At 40.0% G+C, this 24,225-nt stretch overlaps 1 protein-coding gene across 1 annotated transcript in view; it reads left to right on the forward strand.

Moving 5' to 3' along the window:
- The first annotated feature begins 1,722 nt into the window (after positions 1-1,722).
- The window catches only part of rnf152 (ring finger protein 152), a 111,746-nt gene continuing 89,243 nt past the window's right edge, over positions 1,723-24,225 (forward strand). The window contains exon 1 of the mRNA XM_050056691.1: positions 1,723-1,906. The gene's annotated coding sequence lies outside the window, so the exon portion shown is untranslated. The remainder of the gene's footprint in view (positions 1,907-24,225) is intronic.

The following is a 24,225-nucleotide window of genomic DNA, read 5'->3' on the forward strand; positions in this document are numbered from 1 at the left end:
AATTCCCTTCAAAAAACTTTTATTTAAAGTACTTTAAAAAAACTCTTAACTCATTGTTGCACACACACACACACACACACACACACACACACACACACACACACACACACACACACACAAACACAATATCAGGCCCCATGTGAATCCACAGCTAAAGTGAAAACGCTGTGCAAATATTTTTCCAACAGAGTACGACAACTTCACATGCATATCCATTAACAGTCATTTGACTTAACATAGCACAAAACTGCAATGACTATAAGCACAGACAACTTTGTTTAAAATATTCAACTGGAATGAAGCAAAAGTTTACAGACCTCAACATGCTTTGTCAGGTTGGAAGGCCAATTCTTGTAGGCCGTGATGAAGTTTGTGTGTGGTAAACAGAGCAAACATTTGAAACTTCAGGCATGGACTTGAGGTATGGCCATGGGTGATCTGGTGGGGAATCTTTATTTCCATCTGTTGTCCTCTGCCTGTCTCTACCGATGAGCTGCCCAATCCGAGCAGCACATGAACGAGGTAGAGGAACGGGAACGCCACTTGGACAAACAAACCACACGCAGAACTGCATGATCACAGTTGATACATGTTAGAAAAGAAAAAATAAATCTACTGACTTCTAAACAAATGTAATGAGTAAGGAGAGCCTTCATAGAAATGTAGTATAGCAGTTAGCAGCTAACTCAGAAAGAAGAGGAGTGGCTGAAAATGTCCGCAAATTGGGAAATCAATGAGGTCAGGGAGCTCTTTACCCTACTAACAGAAGATAAAATCAGTCACCATATCACAGGGAAGGTAAATTATTGTTAATGCCATGTTTTGCCATTGTTATTGTTTATAAAAGCACTGCCCATGAGGCCGACGCTGTTGTGTTACATGTCACGCCTATTACGCCTCTTTTGATTCCACAATGCCGACATGCTGTTTTACTTGGTTCTGTGTAAAACTGCAAAGAAGGGACTTTGTAGCGACCCTTTAGTGCAGCCTCTGTGTAAAAAAGGCCTAATGTTTGCTGGGTAGGGGCACTGGGGGCCATGGCAGCACTTACTGGGTGACCAGAGGGGCATTTTAACCAACCACAGGGACATTTTAACAATAGAAGCAGTCTGGTGAACATAGGAGCACTGTGTAGCAAACTTCAGGACACCTGCACCAAACACAGGGCCCTTTTAGAGACACCAAAGAATTGACCAGAGGAGCATCTGGGCTGAAAAGAGGGACACTGTGCGACAGGAAGGCACTTGAGTAATCAGAGAGGCACTGGCGGCAACCACAGGGAAAACTGGGTGATCTGAAGGGGGTAAATTAGGCCATCTGTGTCTGGCTCTTTCAGGGCCGGGCTGTGCCCCTCTGCGCGCGCCTCTGTCACCACTTTAGAAACTGTGTCAGAGACTACAAAGCCATGTCAGGATAGACATTTTTTGCAGTGCAGTCAGAGCCACCAAAAGCAAGCGGAGCGCAGCGGTGCAGCAGGACTCCAGGCAGCCGGCTCGGCTCTGCTCACCGCCGGCCACACTCGCGTCACATCACACCCCCAGCCCGTGGTGACACGGCGTTATTCTCAGCGTGTCACCTGAAGCCTGTAATGTGTGTGTCTACATTTTTTTTCTCCTACAGTGAGAGGGCGTATCCGCTCTCGCAGAGAGGCTGAGCCAGTGAAGCGGGAGTGGGAGGGCTTTTCAGTGTTTTCGCTGGTTTGAAACATAGGAAGAAAACAGCGAGCAGCCACGCCGCCCACTAAACAAGGCGAAGCGCGCATCAAGAATTTCGCAACAGCCGCCGCCGCCGCCGCTGCTGCTGCTGCCCCGATTAAACCCACGGAGGAGCGGAGGAGAGCAGACACCCACAGACAGACAGTCAAGAGATCACTGCTGCTGTTGTCCTACACAGGAACTAAAGAAAGGTGAGCTCCACATTTCTCTTTAAAATGATGATTTATTGTATGGAGTCTGTCTGACGGAGCATTGAGGAAACGCAACAAAGTTATTTCCGATGTGAGGATATTTGCTTTGTTTGGTCCTGTAGGTGGGAGCTGCATCCCTCTTTGGCTTTGTCTGCACACTTCTGCATGTGCATTGTGCTCAGTCAGTCATGCAGCACGAAATGCGTGATTGTAGCATTGATATATCGAAACATGAATTCATTTTTGGAGTGTGTACTTTGTGAAACGCTGCTTTTAATGATGTTTACAGGCATTTTATTGAGTTTTATTCCCTCTGATTTCTTCCCTTACTCCTACTGTAGCTTCACATGTCTTTAAGACGCTCAACAGACATTTATAGTGCTACATCTGTATCAGTGTGTTCCTTTTGTTGTTTTACTACCAGGTGTGCTTTGTGTTGTTATCTGAATTCCTGTCCTTTCATCAGACAGCCCGCAGCAGGGGTCTAATGCCATTGTCACCCAGTGTTATGGTGATTGGTTAAAAACCTGTAAACTTTTTGATGTACCTTACTCCTGCATTTTTTTGTGGTATTTGGACACTGAGTGCAGCTTTCTCCCTCCACTATCATCTTTTTTTTTTTTTTTTAGAAAAATATTTAAAGTTTTATTTATCAAAAGCATCTTCCCTATCAGCCACCTCCTGCAGTGGGAAGAGCGAGGCGATAATGAAATGTAAGTGGCTTGTTTCTTCTCTGTCTCCAGTGTGTTTTCAGATGCAGAATTAGAATTGATAAGCGCTCCAGCTGAGCCACAGGCCACCCATGTCCTGCATGAAGAGAGTGCTTGTTGTTGTTTCAGTTTTGTGAGGAAAAAAAACTTGAGGAGGATTTCCAGTAGTCCTAATTTAAAGTTTTCATTCTTCTTTTCTCATTACATTTGACTATAGCTCTCCTTCTTTCCCCATGAGTTTGGAAAACCTTGTAATCCCCCTGCTTTTTAGTTTTATTCTTTAAAAGCCTGATTTGCTGCTGCTGGACTTCATCCAACATTTAGGATGTGTCAACGCTCACGTAATTCTCGGCTAACTTAATTGCCTGCAGGATTACTGTGTTCGAATGAGAGTTTACGTCAGTTTGATTTCTTGTTCTGTAACCTTCACTGCTTGTGAGCTGTTTCCTTCTTGTCTGTAAAACCATTTCCTGCTGTTTAGTGTGCGCCTCTTACACTGATGATGACATGCAGTTATTTATGGGCATTTTATGTGTGCCCACAGCCGTATAGATGGCAACCACTGGCTAATTTAATACCTTTGGGGTTTGATGTTTGTGTTGTTTGGACAAAACAAGGAATTTGAAGATTGCGATCAAGGCCTTGGGGCCAAAAAAACTACTGGTCCCTTACTGGACCCGCTGTAAAGGGAAGATCCACCAGTTTTATACACCAAGATTAATGTACTCATCACGTGCAGCTCTACTCTCTTGTGTATGTATCTTGGCTGCGTTTCAGAAACTTTTTGACGAAAGCCAGAGGGCACTGAGTTTGAAGGGCATGGACGTTTACCAGACATAGAGAAGTCTTACGAAACATTCTGGTCAGTTGCATGATGGGAGATGTAGGATTAAGAGTTTGTGTAGATTGACCAGTGCTTGTGAGAAAGTTTTACAGGAATTTACTGTGTGTGATGCATCAATTTTAGATCACTGTTTTCTTTAATGTGTGTCTCATGAGTTCTCCAACTTAACAGCATAAGAATACTAACTCTGTAAATTACTCCTTTGTCATGTCAGTTGATGTAATGCTTCAGTGCTGCATATTCCCAAAGACATTTTTATTTGACTCACAGTAAGCGTGAAGCTTCAGGACTCGGGGTGTTCCCCACTTTACGTGGTAGGTATTATCGTCTTGCCTTGCTTGTGATGGTCATTTTTTATGCCTCCACGCCGGCAATAGCTTTTGCCGGAAACATTATGTTTTTGGTGTCCATCTGTTTTTCTGTCTGTACGTCCATACATCCTTAAGTACGTCCCATCCTTGTGGACATGATATCTCCAGAACACTTCAAGAGAATTTATTCAAATATGACACCAGTGTCCAACTTTTAAAAAGCCTAAGCTAAACTAAACTCAGCGATGAACTGATTAGGTTTGGTGGTCATAGGTCAAAGGTCAAGGTCACTGTGACCTTGTCTGATCATTCTCATGAACCCAATATCTCAAGAACAACTTGAGAGAATTTTTTCAAATTTGGCACAAAGGTTGACTTGGACTCGAGGATATACTGATTAGATTTTGGTGGTTCAAGGTTCATAGGTCAAGGTTGCTGTGACCTTGCATCCATCTCATTCTCATGAACGAGATATCTCAAGAACAGCGTCAGGGAATTTCTTGAAATTTGGCACTAACGTCCACTTGGACTCAACAATGAACTGATTAGAATTTGTTGGTCATACGTCAAACGTTAAGTTTATGTGACCTTATCTGTCCCAGTCTTGTAATATGTTTCAATGGTCCCATTGTCTGTTTTTATCTAATTGCATTGACACAGATTTTGGCTATGCCTGTTGATAACGCCCGCTGGAAATTGAAAATGAACTGAGAGGTTATTGAGGTGATGCCAAGTGATTGACCATAATTCATGAATTTATATGTTAATTATGATGTAATTTCATACAAATGTCTGATAGGATAAAAAATAGAAATTATTTTATATCCAAAAGGTCAAAGGTCAACTTCGCTGTGACATCATAATGTTCTCCAAAAACACTTTTCTGGCCATTATTCCAAGTCATATCTCAGGAACAGAAGAGGAAACATTTGGTCAGATACTGAATTGGTGACACTCATTTTGAAACTGTGCTAAAGTCCTCTGATGATTAAGATGTTTGTGATGCATTCATGTTTTAGAATTTGTATCTTCTTTGCAGTAACTTCCACATACGAGGCATTGTCTGCTGTTAAGGCTACATATGAGTCTGAGACAGACAGGGATGTAAGCTGTAACTTTGTACTGTGAGGCGGTAATTCTCGATCTGACAATGATAAGTTAAATTTAAAAGTGAACGAAGGGGTTTTGGAGGTTTGTCAGTCAAGTTTCCGCTCCCGTTTCTGTATCTTTAATCCAGTGTGATCAATTTATTAAAATCAGTGTGTGCATGGCTTTTACAGTGTTTGTCAGTTGTAGTAACTAAACAGGGATCAGTGTTGGTGACTCATGATTAATCAATGTAGTAACATGTAAAAACAGTTCCAAATGTTGCAACTACAACAACAAGGATGCAGGAGGACAAATACGTCAGTGTAGTTTCTCAGACACAAACATCCATCATTAAAAGTGCACACAGCACACATCTCCAGTTTATATTCCCTGGATCAAACTATTGGAGAGAGGTTTACATTCCTGCAGTTTTGCTTTGTTAAAGCTCACACCAGCGGATTTATATCCTCCAAACAACAGTCACATGAATTCATAAGTTGCTTGTTTATTGGACAGAGTTTTGGTAACCTGTCAACCTGCCAGGTTAGAGAATTTGGCAGCAAGACACAGCCAGTCAAAACAAATCTGATTGCACTCTGTGTTTTTAAGTGAAACGTGATGGATTTGACTGGGTGTTTATACACTTTGAGATTAAGAACACACAAAGAAGAAGCTGGATTTCACCCATAAAACCTGTTATGTTTGTTGTCGATCCTATTTCTTGGACTCCCATTTGGCACCTCTCATAGATTTTTGCTCACATTAATTTAAAAGCTGCTGAGGCATTTCACAAAAAAAACATTGTGCCCTTTGTTTTGAGCCAAAATGTAGACTAACGTGAGAAAGAGCAAAGGTCCAGAGCTGCAAAGTAATTGGTTATCTGAGTTATTAAAATGCATTGGTTAGTTTAATTTGCTCAAGATGTTGAAACAAGATAAAGAACTTGTATTGTGTGGTCAAAATATCTTGAAAGCCTGTAGAAAGTAGTAACAGCCCTCCAACAAATTTAACCGTTTTGAAGGTTAATTTGTTTGATTTTGTTGAGACTTTACCTATTTAAAGTCATTTGGAAATGAACTCTAACAATCTCACAACCTTCAGCACAAATAGGATAAGATGAATTATATTGACAAAAGTATGTGGACAGGGTTTGCTTCAGGCTGTTTTTCCAGTTAGTGTGGTAACAAATTTTTGGCAACAATATATGTTTGTTCTTGCCTTGTTTGAACATCACAATGCCTCCGTGCACAAAGCCAGCTCCATAAAGAGCTGGTTTCGTCAGTTTGGCGTGGAAGAACTGGGACTGGTCAGCATAGAGCCCCAAACTCAGCCTTGTCCAACTCCTTTCCCTACAGCAAAGTTCCAAAATCTAGATGAAAACCTGAAACCAAAAGGCTGGAATTAGATACACGACAGTCGCACATAGGTGCAATGTTAAAGTTTCCATATACTTTTGGCCATGTATTCTTAAACAATAAACAGATTAGGATGGATAAGGAATGGATGGATGAATAGAAAATAAAGAAATACACACTTTACCTTATTTGCAGTCAACATCTAGTTATAGTTAGGGTGTGGGTCAAGGGCGGAGTCAGCAGGGGGGAAAACATTCCTTTTCCCCAGCCAGTAAATGCCTGGAACGTGTGATTTTAAATTCACACAAGAGATGCTATTACAGTTACTACTGATATACTGATATATTAAACTTACCGTAATATCAATACCCTCCAGCCATTAACACTGTGACGTACAACACTAGCATGTTTAAGTGAATTTTTATGCACGTTTTGAGACAGTATAGCAGCGCTAACTTTACTCAACGCCATTGAACTTGAACTTGAAATCTAGCCTGCGTTTTGACGATGTGCTACAATGTTACCATGCAGGGATTTGCCACCTCAAGAACTACATGTCCTTGAAGGCAACTTTTATACCAGTGGTTAAACAACACTGTTTGGATAAAGCATTCAATTTTTTTCTGTTTAACAGCTCCGAAATTGCCATCGCTAAACCCACTACACTCAATTTAAATAAAAACAGTGATTTTAGTGTGTAAAGAGGCAGCATATTTTCATTGCTAACAGCTGAATTATGTGTAAATTTTAACCAAGTCAGAGCTGGTCATTGGTGGAACAGTGAAAAGATGAACCAAGACCATTTTTGTTTCTGGTTAAACAAAAAGGATCTTACTCTTAAACAAAGATACCTATCTCTGTTGGGATCCATTCCATAATGTTGTCAAACAATTGGAATAACAATCTGATCCTGTCATTGCCAAAAACAAGTACTTTTAGTGTACGTACATTGACAGGGCATGTTTGCACTGTCAAAGTTTTACTTTACAGCCTGTTTTGCCACTGCCTTCTGCAGCACTCTTGCTCAATACTGGACCAATTTGCAAAAAAATGTCAATCCCATCAGTCACTTAGACCCAAAAACAAGGGAAAATAGGGTCCAGGTTGGAAAATTATGTCCAGAAAGCCACACAACAACTCTTCAACATGGTGGTGAATGCTTCGTTTCCCTCCCCCCTCAGTGTAAAAGGATGTGATATTGTATTGGATGTTCCCAAAAAAACAGACTGCATGCCATCGACACTACTTTTTACCCCAGGTGGAGACCAAATGTGTTCAGTTGCAATATAGTTTGTCCAGTCTTTGTATGCTAAATCAACCTGTTGATTTACTATGTAATGAATTACTATGTAGTTGCAAAAGCAACTTTTCTTTTTTGCCCAGCAGAAGCAGAATCAATGAGTTCAAATTAATAGCCCATATTTGTAAGCAGCTGTTTACTATCCCTGCTTTTATTTGCATGCTGTCTCTTGGAAGTACCCCAGATTATGTAGATTTATCGGACTCAGCCACTACAGCCAGTGCAACTTAATGTTTAGGGGAATATGTCACCTTATATCACCTACACTTATCAATATTTACTTGGTTTTATCTAACAGCTGCCTGATACCTTGTGCGAGCAGTCAGAAGGAATGAAAGTAAACATTGCCTTTGAGTTTGCTGAGGCACAGAGCTTCAGACACGTTCACAGCTTTGAATTTGTCCTTTAAGAGCTTAACTTGTCCTGGCATCTTATTCCAGCCTCTTTTTTTCTCAAGATATTTGAAATGTGATGCTGGGTGTTTGGCATCTGAAAAGGTTGCAGTTTTATTCAGTGTCAAATTGAAACAGGCACCTTATTTTTTTAGTCCCTTGCAGGTTTCAGATCATTCTTTGCATTTTGTCCCTGTGAAAAACTCAAAAAGAGTTACGTCATGTAAGGCTGGGCGATAAGGCCAAAAATAGAAATTAGTTTTTCTTTTAAGCTTGAGGAAGATTCATGATTTTAATCAATTTATTTTAGCACAAATGCGAAAAGACTAAAACTGATGGGATACTTAAGGCCGTAATGCATGATAAATAAGGTTACATCCATTCTAGCAGCTCTTGTGAGTCTGTACACAGAAACAGAGTCTGTTCAAGATCACATCCTTACATACTATTCATACGAAGGAAAATTGCTCAAAAATGTCCATTCCCACTGTAAAGCATGGGGATTTTGTGTATGTGAAAAAAGTCTGGATCTATTCTAGATTGGCAAGAATTTCTGAAAATGACACGTGACCAACTGGACATACTTAACTGCATCAAAATGCATTGTGGCATTTGTGAGGTTTCAAAAATTAACTGTTGGATAAAGTAATTACGAATGATGGTGGGTGACATTAAGGCCTCTAGTTTCCCGGCGCGGCGCAGGGTGGTGCAGGGTGGCGCAGGGTGGGGAACCCCACACAGAGCTAGTTTCGAGCAGCGCAACCCGAGGCGCACTCAGTTTGGTAGTTTGGCAGACCGAGGTGCGCTGAGATGGGTGTGGCGGCGCAGCAGGGGGAGATGTCGACAGATCCAACTTGGCGCAGTGACAGTTTCGTGCAGTGGTCGAATTGTTAATTTTTAACAAGGGGGATGCAATGTAGCTTTGATTTTTTTGTGTGCACACATCATCAAATATGACAGCACAGATGTGCAAAATTAATCAAGATAAAGAAAAATGGCATGACCTATACCTGCTGCCTTTAAAACACAAATAATGCAGTAATAATGTAGTATTGCTATTGCAATACAGACAAAAAACATTTTAGAGTATAAATAAGAGTAGTTCTGAAATAGCTGTGAAATTTAATCTTAGAGTCACTCTTATCCTATAGACATTTCCTTAGCCAGTTATAATTTCTCCTTACCTGTGAAGCCTTGGGCTGATAATTGGTGCTGCTGTCAGGTCCCTGTCCTGATACCTGCCTGGTTTCTCCCTGTCCCTCTTCTATCTACTGCAATAATATAGATAAAAAAATGTGCAAAGCAAAATTCATAAATAGAATTAAGAATAGTAGTGGTGACATAGCTGTGGAAATTAATCGCACAGTCACTTTTGTACTCTAGATATTTTCTATCAGCCAGTTATAATCTCTTCTCACCTGTAAAGACCCTGCATGATCATCCTTGCTGGCCTCTGGTCCACTGTCTCCTCCCTGACCCTGCTCTTTATATTGTGGCAATAAAGATTTAAAAAAAATATGTGCAAAGCAATAGTGAGCACAAGTTCTTATTAAGGAGGAGTGGGTTTATTCCTAGCATGAAACTAGCTAGCAAGGTATTTAACATAGGTAACAGTAATAACAGTATTTTTGTTAACTAGCTTAACTTGATATATCTATTAATTAGTCATCATTTAGCTAACATTATCTAAGTGCAACAGCATTACTCAACTTACACAGTTTGTTTGGAAGAAACTGTGCAAGTTTTTTTGCTTCTTGCTGGCTGGTTTGCTGAACATACAGCAGCACTGCTCAGCAGCACACCTTTGTGTGCGATTGATTCTGATCACAACATGACAGCATGTGTATGCGCCTGGCGCCGTCTACTCATGGTGCGTTTAAAGACAGCTCGGAAAAACACGTTACCACATGTTAAAAACGAATTGAATGGTTTTAACAGCTGTAAAAAGTGCGGGGGACAGAAGGCACAGATACGGGAAGTGCGAGGGACATGTCTCCTGTGTCCCTCTCTCAACTTACGTCTGTGCCTGCACACACAGATTCTAGATTAACAAGGGGGATGCTTTTTGGTCAATTTTCTAACAAAGGGGATGGCATCCCCCCTCATCCCCCCTCAATTCGACCACTGGTTTCGTGCCAGAAGGCTTCGCCGCAGGTACGCTAAAAGCTCGCCAGCTGAAACCAGGTCTACTGTCAGTGCAGACGGAGCACAGCCCGGTGTAGTGGAAGTTTGGCTGACCGGCGGACAGTGCGCACACATCACCAAAACCTCACAGGCAGGTTTCCAGAATGTCAGGTACATTAACAATGCAATAAATACCCACAGAAACCACTATTCAATGCAACTATCTGCAATTAGCACATAAATGTATCTCTATATCGACTGTCCCGTCACATCTGATGTCAGATCAAAGGTGATTGGCACCGTTTGGCACGCGTAATGGAAACCCGTGGAGGTCTGCTCGCAGTTCAGTATATTCGGACACTGTGAGCTTGGATCTCCCGGAACAAAACATCAGTTTCCTCCTGGGAGAAGTTTGGCCGTCTGACGCTGCTGCTCTCTTCTGCCATGGCGAATTGAGTAAACTCTCATTACGCCTTCACGCGGCGCATTTAAGGGCAAGGAGAGGGGTTCATTTGATTGGTGTGATGTGAATCGGCTGTGTAAAACCCACTCCACGCCTTCTCTCCTCCCTCTTTCCGACTTGCGCAGGTAGGAGGGATGGAGGTGGGAAAGAGGAGTAGCTGCGCCAGCGCGCACGGTGTGCCAAACTTGCAAAATCCGCCTGGCCATACCCAGCGCCTCCGCCTCACCCGGTCTGCGAAACTAGAGGCCTAAGTCTCAACTGAGGCTCGGCATCAACATTGACCAATAATGCTGCTCCTAGAGCGAGGCTCCAATAGCATGCTGTCTGTAGTCTATCACTACCAGATGCTTAAATTAAGTAGTACAATAAGGAGAGTATGAAAACCGACATCAGTTTGAGGACTGACAGAAACTTAATGTCTGCTCTGTTCTGTTGATTAGACATCAGCCGGCTATCTGCAGACAGCTGGCATTAGCTTCACGGCTATATGTCAGGGACAGATTGAACAAAGTAAACAAACAGTACACTGTGTAATTTTTTAGGCTTTTTACAAGTTGTATCCCTTTTGTAGTTTGGATTCTCTAAGAATTAGCCAAAGCTAGCTAGCCATATTTACTCACCATAGTTATGTTAACTGCATCAAGTGATCTTTTTACTTGTACTTTAGTGTTTACGTTAGTGTTTACTTTTGTAACAACCGAGTTTTCATTCCAAGAAGACATTTAAACTTAAATTTGCTGAAACAAAAAAATTGCAAGGAAGAAAAAAAAAAAAAAAAAAAAAAAAGCTGCAGAAGGGTTCAAATTTTGTTTTAGTTGCTTACAAAGAGTGCCAGGACTGAGTCCTCAAACCTGGAAATGAGTGTACATTTTACCACTCCTGGATCTTGTCTAAAAGTCAGTGGGTTTTTTGGTTAGATGCCTGAAATAAGGTCTGTGGTTAATATAAGCTTAAGAGAATTAAAGATTTTGTTTTATGACGTAAAATACGTCGATAAATACTCCACTGGTGATCTTTGAAGCTTTAATGTGTCTTGTGAAGCTTCTATTTGTCTTTAACAAGGCAGTTGTTAACAAGTGGCGAAATGAAACTATGGAACGTCATCATGCCAAGCTTAAGGTGACCAGATTTCTGAGATGAAAATCGGGGACATTTTCAGTGCGGCGGTGAAAAATCATTAAATATTATCATTATGAAATAAAAAACGGGGACAAGTACTTTTTCATGTATTTTGACCACCTTTTATTACATAAAAGGTTGCAATCAAACAAATGAGTGACATCACCAACCATCCATCCACTGAGGAAGACAAAAATATCTTAATCTTATTAGCTTGAGTTAGGATGGATTTTTTTGGTCAAAGGTTTCAACTCATAACTGAATACTGAACTGATATTTATGACACAAAAGGTGGCAATCAAAAAAAGGGATGACATCACCGTGATCCCCTCATTCATCCACCTCCGTAGCCTCCGCCTCAGGAGCCTGGGTAGAATAAGAGCAGAGGAGAACATGAGAAAAACTGCAAGAACAGAGCCAATAGTAAGTGAATAGTTTCTTAAAGAAATAACATCAGTTTTGGTAATATACTTATATAATTTAGTCATTGTGCTCTTTTTTTGTATGCTCTATGTAACTGCCTCTGTTTGAAATGTGCTACATCAGAGGTTCCTAAACCTTTCAGACCATGTATCACTATGTACCAAACCAAATTTCCAAAGTGCAACTTTCTACTGCAGATATGATTTTTTCATACAATAAAAATAACTGTATCCCCCATGCAACAGCATCAGCAAGGCTAAACAACATCAACAAAATGCTACTTCATTAAAATCAAAGAATAGCCTATAAAGTGCACTCACAAAAGATAGAGATAATATTGTCATCTCATGGTAATCTAATACAACAAGTTACACCTTCACTAACAACAGTGACATACAAAACAGTGACAAAGGGCATCATCTAATCAGATGGTCTGCATTTATAACTACTAAATTCATTGGTTACCCACACAGCAGTGACTGGTGCCAGCCCGACACAAAATACAGCAGTTAACACACAACTATTAACCATTTACTTATTATTTATTTATTATTTTAACACAGTCTCAGGTCCCTATGTCTTCAGGAAAATCCTATGCTACCAAAGCAGTCTTCCACCTTCTCCTTTTCTAAAACAGAGCCACATACAATGTCATCACCTGGTAATCTCACGCTAACGTTACAGCTTCACCAATGACAGATATAAAAACAGCGACATTATGTTAACGTTCACTGACTTTTATAACGTTACGTTAGGTCTTCAGTTCAGATTAAACAGACGCACTGCATGTTACAATCATACTTAGCCTACGTTACCTCACTTCACACACACACACACACACACACACACACACACACACACACACACACACACACACACACACAGTCAAGTCTACTGCCAGCTCACACAAAATAAATAAGTTCATACACAACATACCATTTAACGCGGCCGCTGGTCTCCTCTTCTTCTAACGTCTGTAAGTCATACGACGTCTTCTCTGGTGATGCGTTTACTGACTACCGTAATAACTGGTGTTTGAGTCTGCACATATTTTTCCCCCCATTCAATGTCAAAATCGGGGACATTTTCGGGGACAGCTTTTACCTGGGACAGGTCACCCAAATCGGGGGCTGTCCCCGGAAATCGGGGATGTCTGGTCACTGTAGCCAAGCTGCGACGGCTTTCGTGTTATGTTGGTGATAGGTCGTGTTAGGTCATGTGACTGTAGTGTAGTTTGTTCATAGCCTCATGTTAGCTTTCTACTTCTGGTGATTGCATTTAGGCTTCAATAGTAATAAAAGTGCTGTTCCTTTGTGAAGATTATCTTGCTGGAAAAAAATGTGTAAGTTTCATAAACGTTTGTTTGCCACAGAGCAATAATCCAAAATCCAATGGAAAAATCCCATAGGCTTTTTGACGAGGGAACCAGGGTGATGCTAACTTCCACACTGACTTACAGAAAAACGTAACCCCTGAAGAACACTATATATAAAGCTTAACGGTGGATATAATAATGCTAAAATGCTATCTAATCGCAACACTAGCTTACTGTTGAGGCTCATTAATCCCTCATAAAAAATTGGTTAAAAAAACACAGTTAAGTTAATGATGCTTAATTTGAAGCTTAGTTCTTGAATTTTTCAATACTTATTTTATAACAAAGTTTTGCCCTGCCACCAGCAGTGGTGGAAAGTAACTAAATACATACATTACATACTATACTTTTTACTGCACTATATGTATTTGATAATTTTAGTTACTTTGCAGTTTAGTTGATAATACTACATATTATCAGTTATCAGTAAATTATAATATGTAATTATATATTTAAATACAACTGTATTGATCTGCAGGGGGACATTCACCAGCTACTAAGCAGATAAAGTATATAAACAGTCTCCAATGTGTCAATAATTATAAAACTAGAATGTAATACATATTATTCTGAAATGTGCCTCTCTGCATAATAAGAACTTGTAGCTACTTTTGATTAGTAATACTGCATTTCTCTTAAAGAAAAGTTTGAATGAAGGACATATAACAGAGCCTCTCTACTCTGTGGTATTGTTATTTTTACTCAAGTACGAGATCTGAGTACTTCTTCCCCAGTGTTATGGGGAATGTGGTAGAGTGAAGCACAGCTGGGTTAACCAGCTTTACCCTCAAAAATAGTGATTGAAAGTCATGATGTTCTGCTGTGCCAGCAGCCTCTGGCCTAATCCATGCATCACTTAAATAAATATGACAAGATGTTCATTAACTAGATCAATGATTTCACGTTAGCCTCAGATTGAATATGTCGAGCTGATGTTGATGTTGGCTGATGGAAGATCCACCGCCTGCAGAATTAGATGACGATCTCCATCAACAGATTTTTCTGCCCTCTGCTCGTTGTTTCTGTAACCTCTCTGGGGACCTTCAGTCCAGCCCTGCGCCCCCTCCATACATCATTTCCCACTTTATTCTACTTTCCATTCTCCAAAAACTGCACCTCTGCTGTCTCCTCCATTAATTTCTCCTCTCCCAGGACAGTTGGCAGGTCTGCTCCCACCTTTCCCTCTGCTTCATTTGCATCTTGGCTCCACACGACTGCCCAAGTGTTTTCTTGGAGTCAGGTGGCTAATTGGTTCCCATCTGTTGGGAGAAAGTGGCCTTTATGGGATCTTGGGTAATTTGTGTCAGGAGTTTTACCACATTGATTTAGTTTTTCCCTCCCTGCCCAGAGTTCACACACTGTTATCTCTTTGTTTTCTTCATATTGTTGCAGCAGGTGAGCTCTGGGATTCAGCTTTGACATCTTCCGGGTTGTTTTTCAATGCAGGGTAAAGAGTTTGGAGCGCTGTTGCAATATGTTTTTGTACAAAATGTATTATTTAGATTTTGTTCAGTTAATCTGTCAGTTGTGAAATTCTCTGAGGCAAAACGAAGGACAGAAATGTAGTAATTTGTTTTTACTTCTCAGCCACTTTATTCAGAGCATCAGTGTCTTGAGCAGTGGTGAAAGAGATATTAATATCCTTTAGTTAAGTGATACTACAGTGTGAAAATACTCCACTACAAGCAAAAGTCCTGCATTCAAAACCGTACTTAGGCAAAAATATGAATCAGCAACATGTACTTTAAGTACTTACAGGAACAGTGTGTAGGATTTAGGGGGATTTAGTGGCATCTATTGGTGAGGGTTGGAGATTACAACCAGCTGAAACTCCTCCTGGTTAGTATTCCTTTAGTGTTCATTGTTCAGGAGGTTTTTACCGGGAGCTGACTTATCCACAGAGGTCTCTTTCTCTCCAAAATAAACAGACCAGGTGATTTTAACCAGTGAAAACACTGAATAAAACAGTTTCATGCTAAAAAAAAAAAGAGTGCTTTTCTGATGCTCTTGTCACAGAGTGGCTGCTAACTATGGTGGCTGTTATGAAAACACGAATATCCCTGTCTAGAGCCAGTGTTTGGGTTGTCCTTTTTGGGCTACTGCATAAACAGTGTCTGTGTAAATACAAATGGCTCATTCTCAGGTAACGAAAACACAATGATTCTTATTTTCATTATACTTTAAAGAAATACTTATACTAAGAATACTTATTATATTATATTACATGTCTTACATCATATTCCCCTAAATCCTATACACAGGGCCTTTAAAGTATAAATATTGACAGTGTAGTAAAATGTTCAGTGTTTTTTGTTCTATGTGATGTTCATGATTAATATTCCTGCTGCATTAATGTGTATGTGTCATTGTACTGCTGTAGATGTTCATGGTTGAGCTCATTTTAACTCCTTGATATACTGTTGGGTAGTTTCATCTACAGTAATGCATCATATTCTATGAGATCATCATATGTTTGTGCTGAGGCTGTCCTGTGAGAACCACGTATCTCTAAAAAGTCTGAAAAACAGCCTTTTCCAGCTTTGTGATGATACATTTTCCAGCTGATCCAAGAGGGTTGTTATGCCTCTGCCCCGGCGAAAGCAGTGTCCAGAGTCATTATATTTTCGGGTTTTCCATCAGTCCATTCATACATCTTTCCATCCCATTCTCATGAACATGCTATCTCAAGAACATCCGCTTGGACTCAGTGATGAATTGTTTAGTTTTTGGTTGTCATAGGTCAAAGGTCAAGGTCAGTGTGACCTTAACTGTTTCAGTTTTTTGAAACTGATATCTCAAGAAAACCCCAAGGGAATTCTGTCATATGGCACAAACGTCAACTTGGGACTTAACAATGGACTTATTAGATTTTTTCACTGGACAGGAAGGAGATGGAATACTGTAATCTGAAAAGTAACTAAAGCTGTCAGACAAATGTAGTGAAGTAATACGTGCAATATTTATCTCTGAGATGTAGAGGAGTATAAGTATAGAGTTGCACAAAATGGAAATGCTACATTTAAGCATCTCTTCTCTGCTGTTTTGACCAGATAACGTGCACTTCCCCCAGTGCTCATCTGAGGTTTTAATTTCACAATCACTTATCTGCAGTGGGAGTTCCTTCTGTGTACAGAGACAGGTTCAGAGGAGGAAGTGAACAGGTCTAACAAACCAAAAACAGGAAGTGACAGGAAACACTGAGACACTTGTTTCAGGGAGACAGTTTGTTGACTTCTTTGCTACCTGGAGAAAACAAATAATTTCAGTCAGTAGAGCGCCGTGCCAGCAGAGACTGTTGGCTCTCATCCATACTGCACTTTACTGCACCTATTTAACATTCAGCACCAACAGAGAATACTGTGTTTGGTCTCTGAGGGCGGCCGTTTATGAAAAGTCTAGACTGCAAGATGAACCAAATCCAGCTTGTTGATGATATCTGCTGTTTGTAGAGTTTTTTAATGTGAGTGTGGCTACTTCAATACAGCATTTTACAATTGACATAGATTAGATTTTACAATCTCTGTGTTTCTGACCAAATACTTACGATTTCATGATATTCTGGAAATGAGAGAGTGAGTCTCAAACTTCTCTTTCCTCCTTTGAAAGCAAAACAGTGTTATGGCCTGTATCTTTTTATAAACCTCTTTAATTTGTCTCATGCATTCACAATTTTAGTAAAATATGCAACAGAATGAGTCAAGTTAAATGTGATCAAGATCATGAGTTTTTTTTCTGTTTACACGAGTTTCTGTCGTGCAAACACTTAAATTGAGTTTCAGATGCAAAACTTAGTCATGTCGTTTTCCTAGATGAGCGTTACTTGTTTTTCTTCTCCTTCACAAAAAAATCTGTCTGCTGTCTTGACAAATTTTGCTAAATGTTATCTTGATCTCAGTGCTTCTGCATCATTTAACTTTAATTACACTGTTTTAGAACCACTGGATTATCCTAAGATGAATTATTAACTGTCAACAAATGTGACATGCAAGTAGGGCTGCCACGATTAGTCGACTAATCGATGACTAATCGACTATTAAAATAATCAGTGACTATTTTAGTAGTCGACTAATCGGTTTGAGTCATTTTTCATAGAAAAGTACTATAAAAGTACCCCAAAATACTCTTACTGCAGCTTCTTACATTCAGATATTGGCAGCTTTACACACTCTCCCGTGACAGTGAACTAAAACCCTTTGGCGTGAGTATGAAACAAGACATTAAATGACGTAATTTTGGGGTTTGGGTGAGACAGACTGACATTTTTCAACATTTTAACACATTTTTTGATGAAATGATTAGTCGACTAATCGAGGAAATAATCGACAGATAATCGTTAGTGGCAGCCCTACATGCAAGTCATTTTTAAGCAAACATGTCCAATGTTGTTTTGTTACAGTTTTTCCCAATATGACTGTTCACTGCTTTTCTCGATTTCATATAATCTTGAACTGAATATCGTTGGGTTTTGGACTGATGGTCGAATGAAAAAAGACATTTGAAGATCTCTGGGAACTTGTAATTTACATGTCACTATTTTCTAGTCTCGCTCAACAGACCTTTCTCAAGAAAAGAAAGGTCTGGCTGGGCCGACTCTCACTTTAAGATTGGAGAAAAAAACGCCTCGGCTGCTTGTATTTCTTTCAACCAATCACAATCGTTCTGGGCGGTGCCACAGCAACGGTGCGCTTGCAAAAATATTGCCGGGGGGAAACAGGTTTTGGTGTAACACGCCCACAAAAATATCGCCTACAGGACGCGAACCATGGCAGAAAAATGGCTACATCCCCGCAAGATCAAACACTGCAAAAGTTAGTAAAGGACGTGTTGAAAACTGCAACCGGAGGTGGTAGGGCGGGACTTCAGCGGGTGGCTCGTTCCGCCCAATGAGAGGCTGATCTATGCAGCGAACTTCCACCCACTCAGACTACTATTTTCTGAAATGGTATAGACTGGACAACTGATGGAATGATTGTAAATGAATACACTGATTAACTGATTGTGACAAAATTTTAATAAATGATCAGTTTTCATGTAGTCATGTAGAAACAGGTATAGAGAGATGGGTGATATGGCTGCACTGATGTCAGGAAAATATGCCATACTCGATAATGTTCTTGAATATCACAATAACAATATTACTTGCAATAAATAAACAGATATAATGAAAAAATGCAATATCACAGTCTTTCACTATGTTTTTATCGCACAAGTTGACATCGCAATGACAATATAAAAAGTGATATATTGTGTAGCCTTAATGAGCGGTAAGATTTGTCAAATTTCTATCTATGGGTGTGTTTGACCATTGTGTGCAATGTTAGAAATCAATAAGCATGACCACGTAAAGTACCTTTATTTGTCAGGTATTTAATTTGCGCTTTATAAACAATAACAAAGGCATTACCGTGACAATAACAATCATATACCGTCTGTTATATGGTAGCTTATTTTGTCCTCTGCTTGGAGGGTAAGGAGCTCCTGAACCTCACTGTTTTGCTAATTTGCGGACATTTACAGCCCCTGTTCTTCTCCCTGTTTGAGTTAGCTGCTAACTGCTAACAACTTCTTTTTAAATCTCCCACGGGGGGAGCAGCAATAGATGTAAAAACACACAGAGACAATACATCTGTGATCAGTTCCCTAATTTAGGCTAATTTTAACATTTTTTTCAATCTTTTCCTCTTTTCCAATTTCCCGTTTTATTTTATGGAAGTGATCAATGTAAGTGCACTTGTCCTTTAAACTAAATTAATAAATAAATAAAAAATAAATGCTAACAAAAGTTGGCTGGTACATTCGTTACAGGCGTATCAGTTTGTAGAACAAGTTTGTAGAACAGTATTGAACAGTTAGAACAACGTGCAAATCACTCCTCGTGGCTGCCTGCGCTTTCCCTGTCTTCGCGGTTGCAGCTTGCGCTCTCTTCATCTACTTCATCGCCACTGCTGTACACAATTTAAAAACTACAACACCCATAATTAATGTAGGCACTGCTACAGCCAATATGCAGCTGGCGGGAGCTGCAGGACGACTCAACCACCATGATCAGGTTTTATGTTTTATCAGGCAATAACTACACCAGACTCTGCTCTAGTGTCATTTTCGGGACGTCACCCTAACTGAAGGAAACATTCTGTTCTCGTTCTCCAAAACATTTTTTTCTTCCTCTAAATAAAAGACAAAATGAATATAAAAAAATGCTAAAATTCTTCTTAAAAATGACTTCAAGGAAGACTTGATGAACTGTATCCAAAAAATAAAGATAGATGCCATCCCACATTTCCATTAATCTCATTATCATTTTATAAATGGATGTATATTTTAGATCTGATAACGAGTTCTCTGCTGTGACCTTCACCTCTCTTCCCCTCATCATCACTGTGCATTTTTATTCATAATGTTTTGTCACATGATCCCCCGCTGAGAGAGAGTTGTCGCTGATGAATCAATTTCAAGCTCTTTCTGAGAGCTTCCTGACAATTGATGGGGGGTGCTGGCGGTGACCTTCTGTAATGAGGCAAGGTCTCCATATCTGCCAGCGGGGGTTCCTCTTCAGCTGAAGGAGAGGGTGAATGAGTAGACTGAAATACAGGGCTGCAGACTGTAGCTCGGCTAAATTTAATTTCCGATTTAAAAAAAAAAAAAAACAGGAGAGAAGAGGAGGAGATGAGAAGCGGATGAGTTTTAAAGTGGCAATTGAGGGGAGATGATAGAAGTAACTGGTGGCGTTAGACCTCCAAGGTTATCCCACAAACTGAGACGCTCTCAGAGAATTGCACACATCCGTAGATGTTTTATTTAATACACGTATTGTGTTTTTAGTTTGCTGATACTTTGATGGTCTGCAGCCGGTTTGTGAGCTGATACGGCCGTTTTTCTCTGACACTCCATTTGTTTCGCCGCTCTATCTAAAATGAGGATTGCGTGCATACAAACAGGCATATTGATACACCCGCTGACTCCTCCATCTGTCCTTAATGACAGTATTTAATGCTTTTTTTAGGAGAAGCCATGAACCTGGCATATAGCGCCGCTTCCTTCCTCTCCTGCCCAGGATTCCTGAAAAGGATCCAATTTGAATCAATCACCGTCTCCCTGGTGTTCCCGTTGTTTTGTGGGTGTCTCCTCCGATGATAGATGCTGTTATTTGTGTTTGCTGGATGGATTGTAAACGGTGACGAATGGTGAAGGCTAATGCATCCTCTGTTGTCGGAGGAAAATCATTTACCTTGCTTTCACAATCCATTAAGTCAATGAGAGGAAGAAAAGTTGGATCTGCAAAGGTGATTTCACTCCGTACATGACAATGACCGATTAGACTATAACTGTGGATACTGCAGGTGACATGTAATACATGCAACTATATGGACAATTATTCATGTCTTAGTGTGGGAAACCACCCAACCACCGAAGTCTGTTAAAATGAGCCCATTTTACAGCTTATGTCACGCACCCTCCAGTGGCCATATTGGATGTAGTTGCTTGTGCCAGTGAACCTGCATGAGCCTCTGGAGCAGTTGTTTTCAGATTTTTAATAATTGGGTTAAATCTATCCTACTCTTGAATTCTGGTCTTTGTGCTTTGTGTTTCAGCTGTTTTTGATAAAAGAAATGTTTTCACAGCAGACAGTTGAACTGGTCATAGCAGCTAAAGCTAAAATTGTTTCAGGGTTAAGACGTTGGTTAAAATACAGCTGGGAACCTTTTTGCGTCCTTCTCTCCCTTGTTTTCTGGAATATCTCCACTATCGCCATCAGTATGAAATACCCTCCAATATTATTTGAAAAATGGCAAAAAATTGAAAAATACCCATCAGAATTTCCATCAGGGTACTTTTAATAGCAGCAATCTGTAAACCAAATAATAGGAATGACATAAAACTGGGAAAAGAGGTAAATTATCACCTCTGAGAAGTGGTAACCAGTCAGTATCAGGGATGGGGGGAAACATCGATGCAGCATAGTAGGGCTGTCAACGAATATTCTAAATTCGAATTTAAATTCGAATTTGAAAAAAAATGGACCTTCGAATGTGAAAATTGATATTCGATTGTGGAGAAAAAAACACACCAGCTGTCCTCTTTGCGAGTGGGCGTTGGCATCAGACGCGCATTTCTCCAGCCTGGTCGACAAGCGGTTCTGCTCCCAGCTGTTGTCTCCATCACCCGGCTTGACACATTCGCTCGCGGCTCGCGCAGAAAATAGACCAGACGCCGAAACGATCCCTGCGGGGCGCGAGCCGGTCACGGTCCGGTGCTTCGAGGCTATTCGCAGCGCTTCCGCGGGCGGTGTGGTCACGGGTCAGAGAGGGGGGACGAGCGAGAGGTCCGCGGTCGTTTATAACGTAATGTTATAGATAATTGTTTTATGTGTTTTAATGTGTAGGTATGTAAATGTTTTCAAAGACGTTTATGTTGAAATAAAAATACATACAAGTAGTTATGTTTCCTTGTATTAATACATATACAAGTATGTTTCCTTGTATTAGTTTGCCCTCTTGTGCACATAATGCGGAAAAAAAAAATATTCGAATGTTTCGAACCTATGAGTTATTTTTAGAAGGAATATTCGAACGTAATTTTTGAGCAATTTTGACAGCCCTACAGCATAGTATCACAGTATTTTTGTTTGGCAGTATAGTATTGTTAAATAGACCTGTATTGTTTTTTTTCTCATATAGATCATTAATATTACAAATACAAATTAAACTTTAGTTAGCCTACTAGAATAATATAATCAATGGGGTTTTTTTCAGTTCAGTTTCAGTTTTTCATTTTTTTCCGAAGTTTGAACTGAAGTTAGATGAACTGGATAAAAACTTGTAAAAATCTGTTATCTTGCTATCTTCAACTTTTTTGTCCATTGTTTAAGGGGTGTAAGAAAATGTTTTAAAATATATACAGTAGGTCTAAATCTCAGCATTTTATTCATTTCTGTGAAGAAAACTATTTTTCCTTTAATGTAGAAGACAGAGTGAAAGGGGGGTGAGAGAGAGAGCGGGGGGTGACATGCAGCAAATGGTCGCAAGCCGGACTCTAGCCTGTGTTCGCTGCAGTGAGGCATCGCCTCTGCACATGGGGCGTAATTTGTCGAATGTCAGAAGATAGTGAAAAATGTCAATCAGTGTTTCTTGTTTTGTCCACAACCCAAAGATATTCAGTTCGCTGTCATAGAGGGGTACAGAAACCTGAAAATATTCACATTTAAGAAGCTGGAATCAGAGAACTTTTAATTTTTGTCTTGAAAATAACTCGAACTAATAAATCAATAATTAAATTAGTCGGTAAATAATTTAATCGTTGACAGCTTATCAATTAATTGTGGCTGCCATTCCGTTGAAATATCAAATTTTAAAACATATTAAAAAAGCCCTGCTACTAGTTCCCAGAGTACACTTCTAAAACCCCCAAATATTTCATTTACTATCACATATGATGAGGAAAAGCAGAACTGGGACTTTGAAACAGAGAATAGTCAACATTTCTGCTTAAATGACTGAAATTATCGTTTGATTATCAATATATTTGCGATTTTCAGTGCTAAACATAATGATAATGGTTTACTTGCTCACTGAAGTAAGTCATGCCAGTCCGCATGCTTCATACAAAGACTCAGAAACTGCCATACTAAATGAAATGCAGCCAGTATTAATCACATTAATTCCACCTGTGGTTGTCCTGCTTTGACATGTCAAAATATCTGCTTCTTCCTGTCCAGTTTGTTTCTTCAGACTCTAGTAGAAATCGTTAGATGTGTAATTGTGGGAAAAGATATTGAGTAAAGGATCCAGTATTGTTGCATGACTGCGCAATTACATAAAAGACCTTGCTGCAGGCCTCTTGAAATCAGTACAGTCTGCGGACGTGCCAGCTGTGTGTGGCATGTTATAGTGATTACATCATTGTGTGCTGTTCCTTCAAAACACAGCTGCAAGAAGAAACAATACCACAGATGAACAGATGGGCGAGTTTCTTTTAACATAAAACACCCACGCTCCATTTTAGACAATAAATGTGAGGTTTGCTTGTAGCTGTAGCAGCCAGAATGTTTCTTATCTATACCCAAACACTGTAGATAATGTCAGCTCTCAAAGATCCATTGCAGTAAATAAGTTCCTCAGTGAACGTCTTTGTGCACATGTGCAGACGAGTGTGCATGAAGCCTCCAGGATGAAGGTCTGTGCTCCTCTGAGTCACCTGCAGTCTGGTGTCAGACATGCGTCATTGGGTCATACATCCTCCCCCCGAGGACGGACCTACGAGCTGCCATCACACCTCAGTACTCTGGGTTTTATAGTGTTTTTTATGTTACTCCAACACGCCTGAAACTCCAATGACCTCAGTGACAATGACTTCTCCTCCAGGGACTCAGAGGGATCATGCCTGGAGAGGAGCAGACTGAGCTTTACTTTTATTGTCAGGGTTTCAGTTCAGAACTCACTGCGTGAATTCAAACTGCAGACGAATCCACGAAGAAAAGGAATTCACGCTAATTAATAACACAATGTATGGTCTGATTTTGACCTTTGTTTGTAAATGGAAAACATTTGAAATACAACTTGATTAACATTTCTTTGAGTGAAAAATTTAAATGTTTTTTGATAGTTTATTAATGAACATTATTGCAGTCACCGAGCTCAAACAGCCACACAGACATGGAGATGACAATTGTTTGTCTGATCACAGCTGCTTTCATTTTAAAAAAAAAAAAAGAATACGCAACAACACTGCAAGATAAACACACCCTCCTCATTCAATCAATCAATCAATCAATCAATCAATCAATCAATCAATCAATCAATCAATCAATCAATCAA

The sequence above is a fragment of the Epinephelus moara genome, chromosome 11, assembly GCF_006386435.1.
Source record: "Epinephelus moara isolate mb chromosome 11, YSFRI_EMoa_1.0, whole genome shotgun sequence".
In the NCBI taxonomy this organism is placed as follows: Eukaryota; Metazoa; Chordata; class Actinopteri; order Perciformes; family Serranidae; genus Epinephelus; species Epinephelus moara.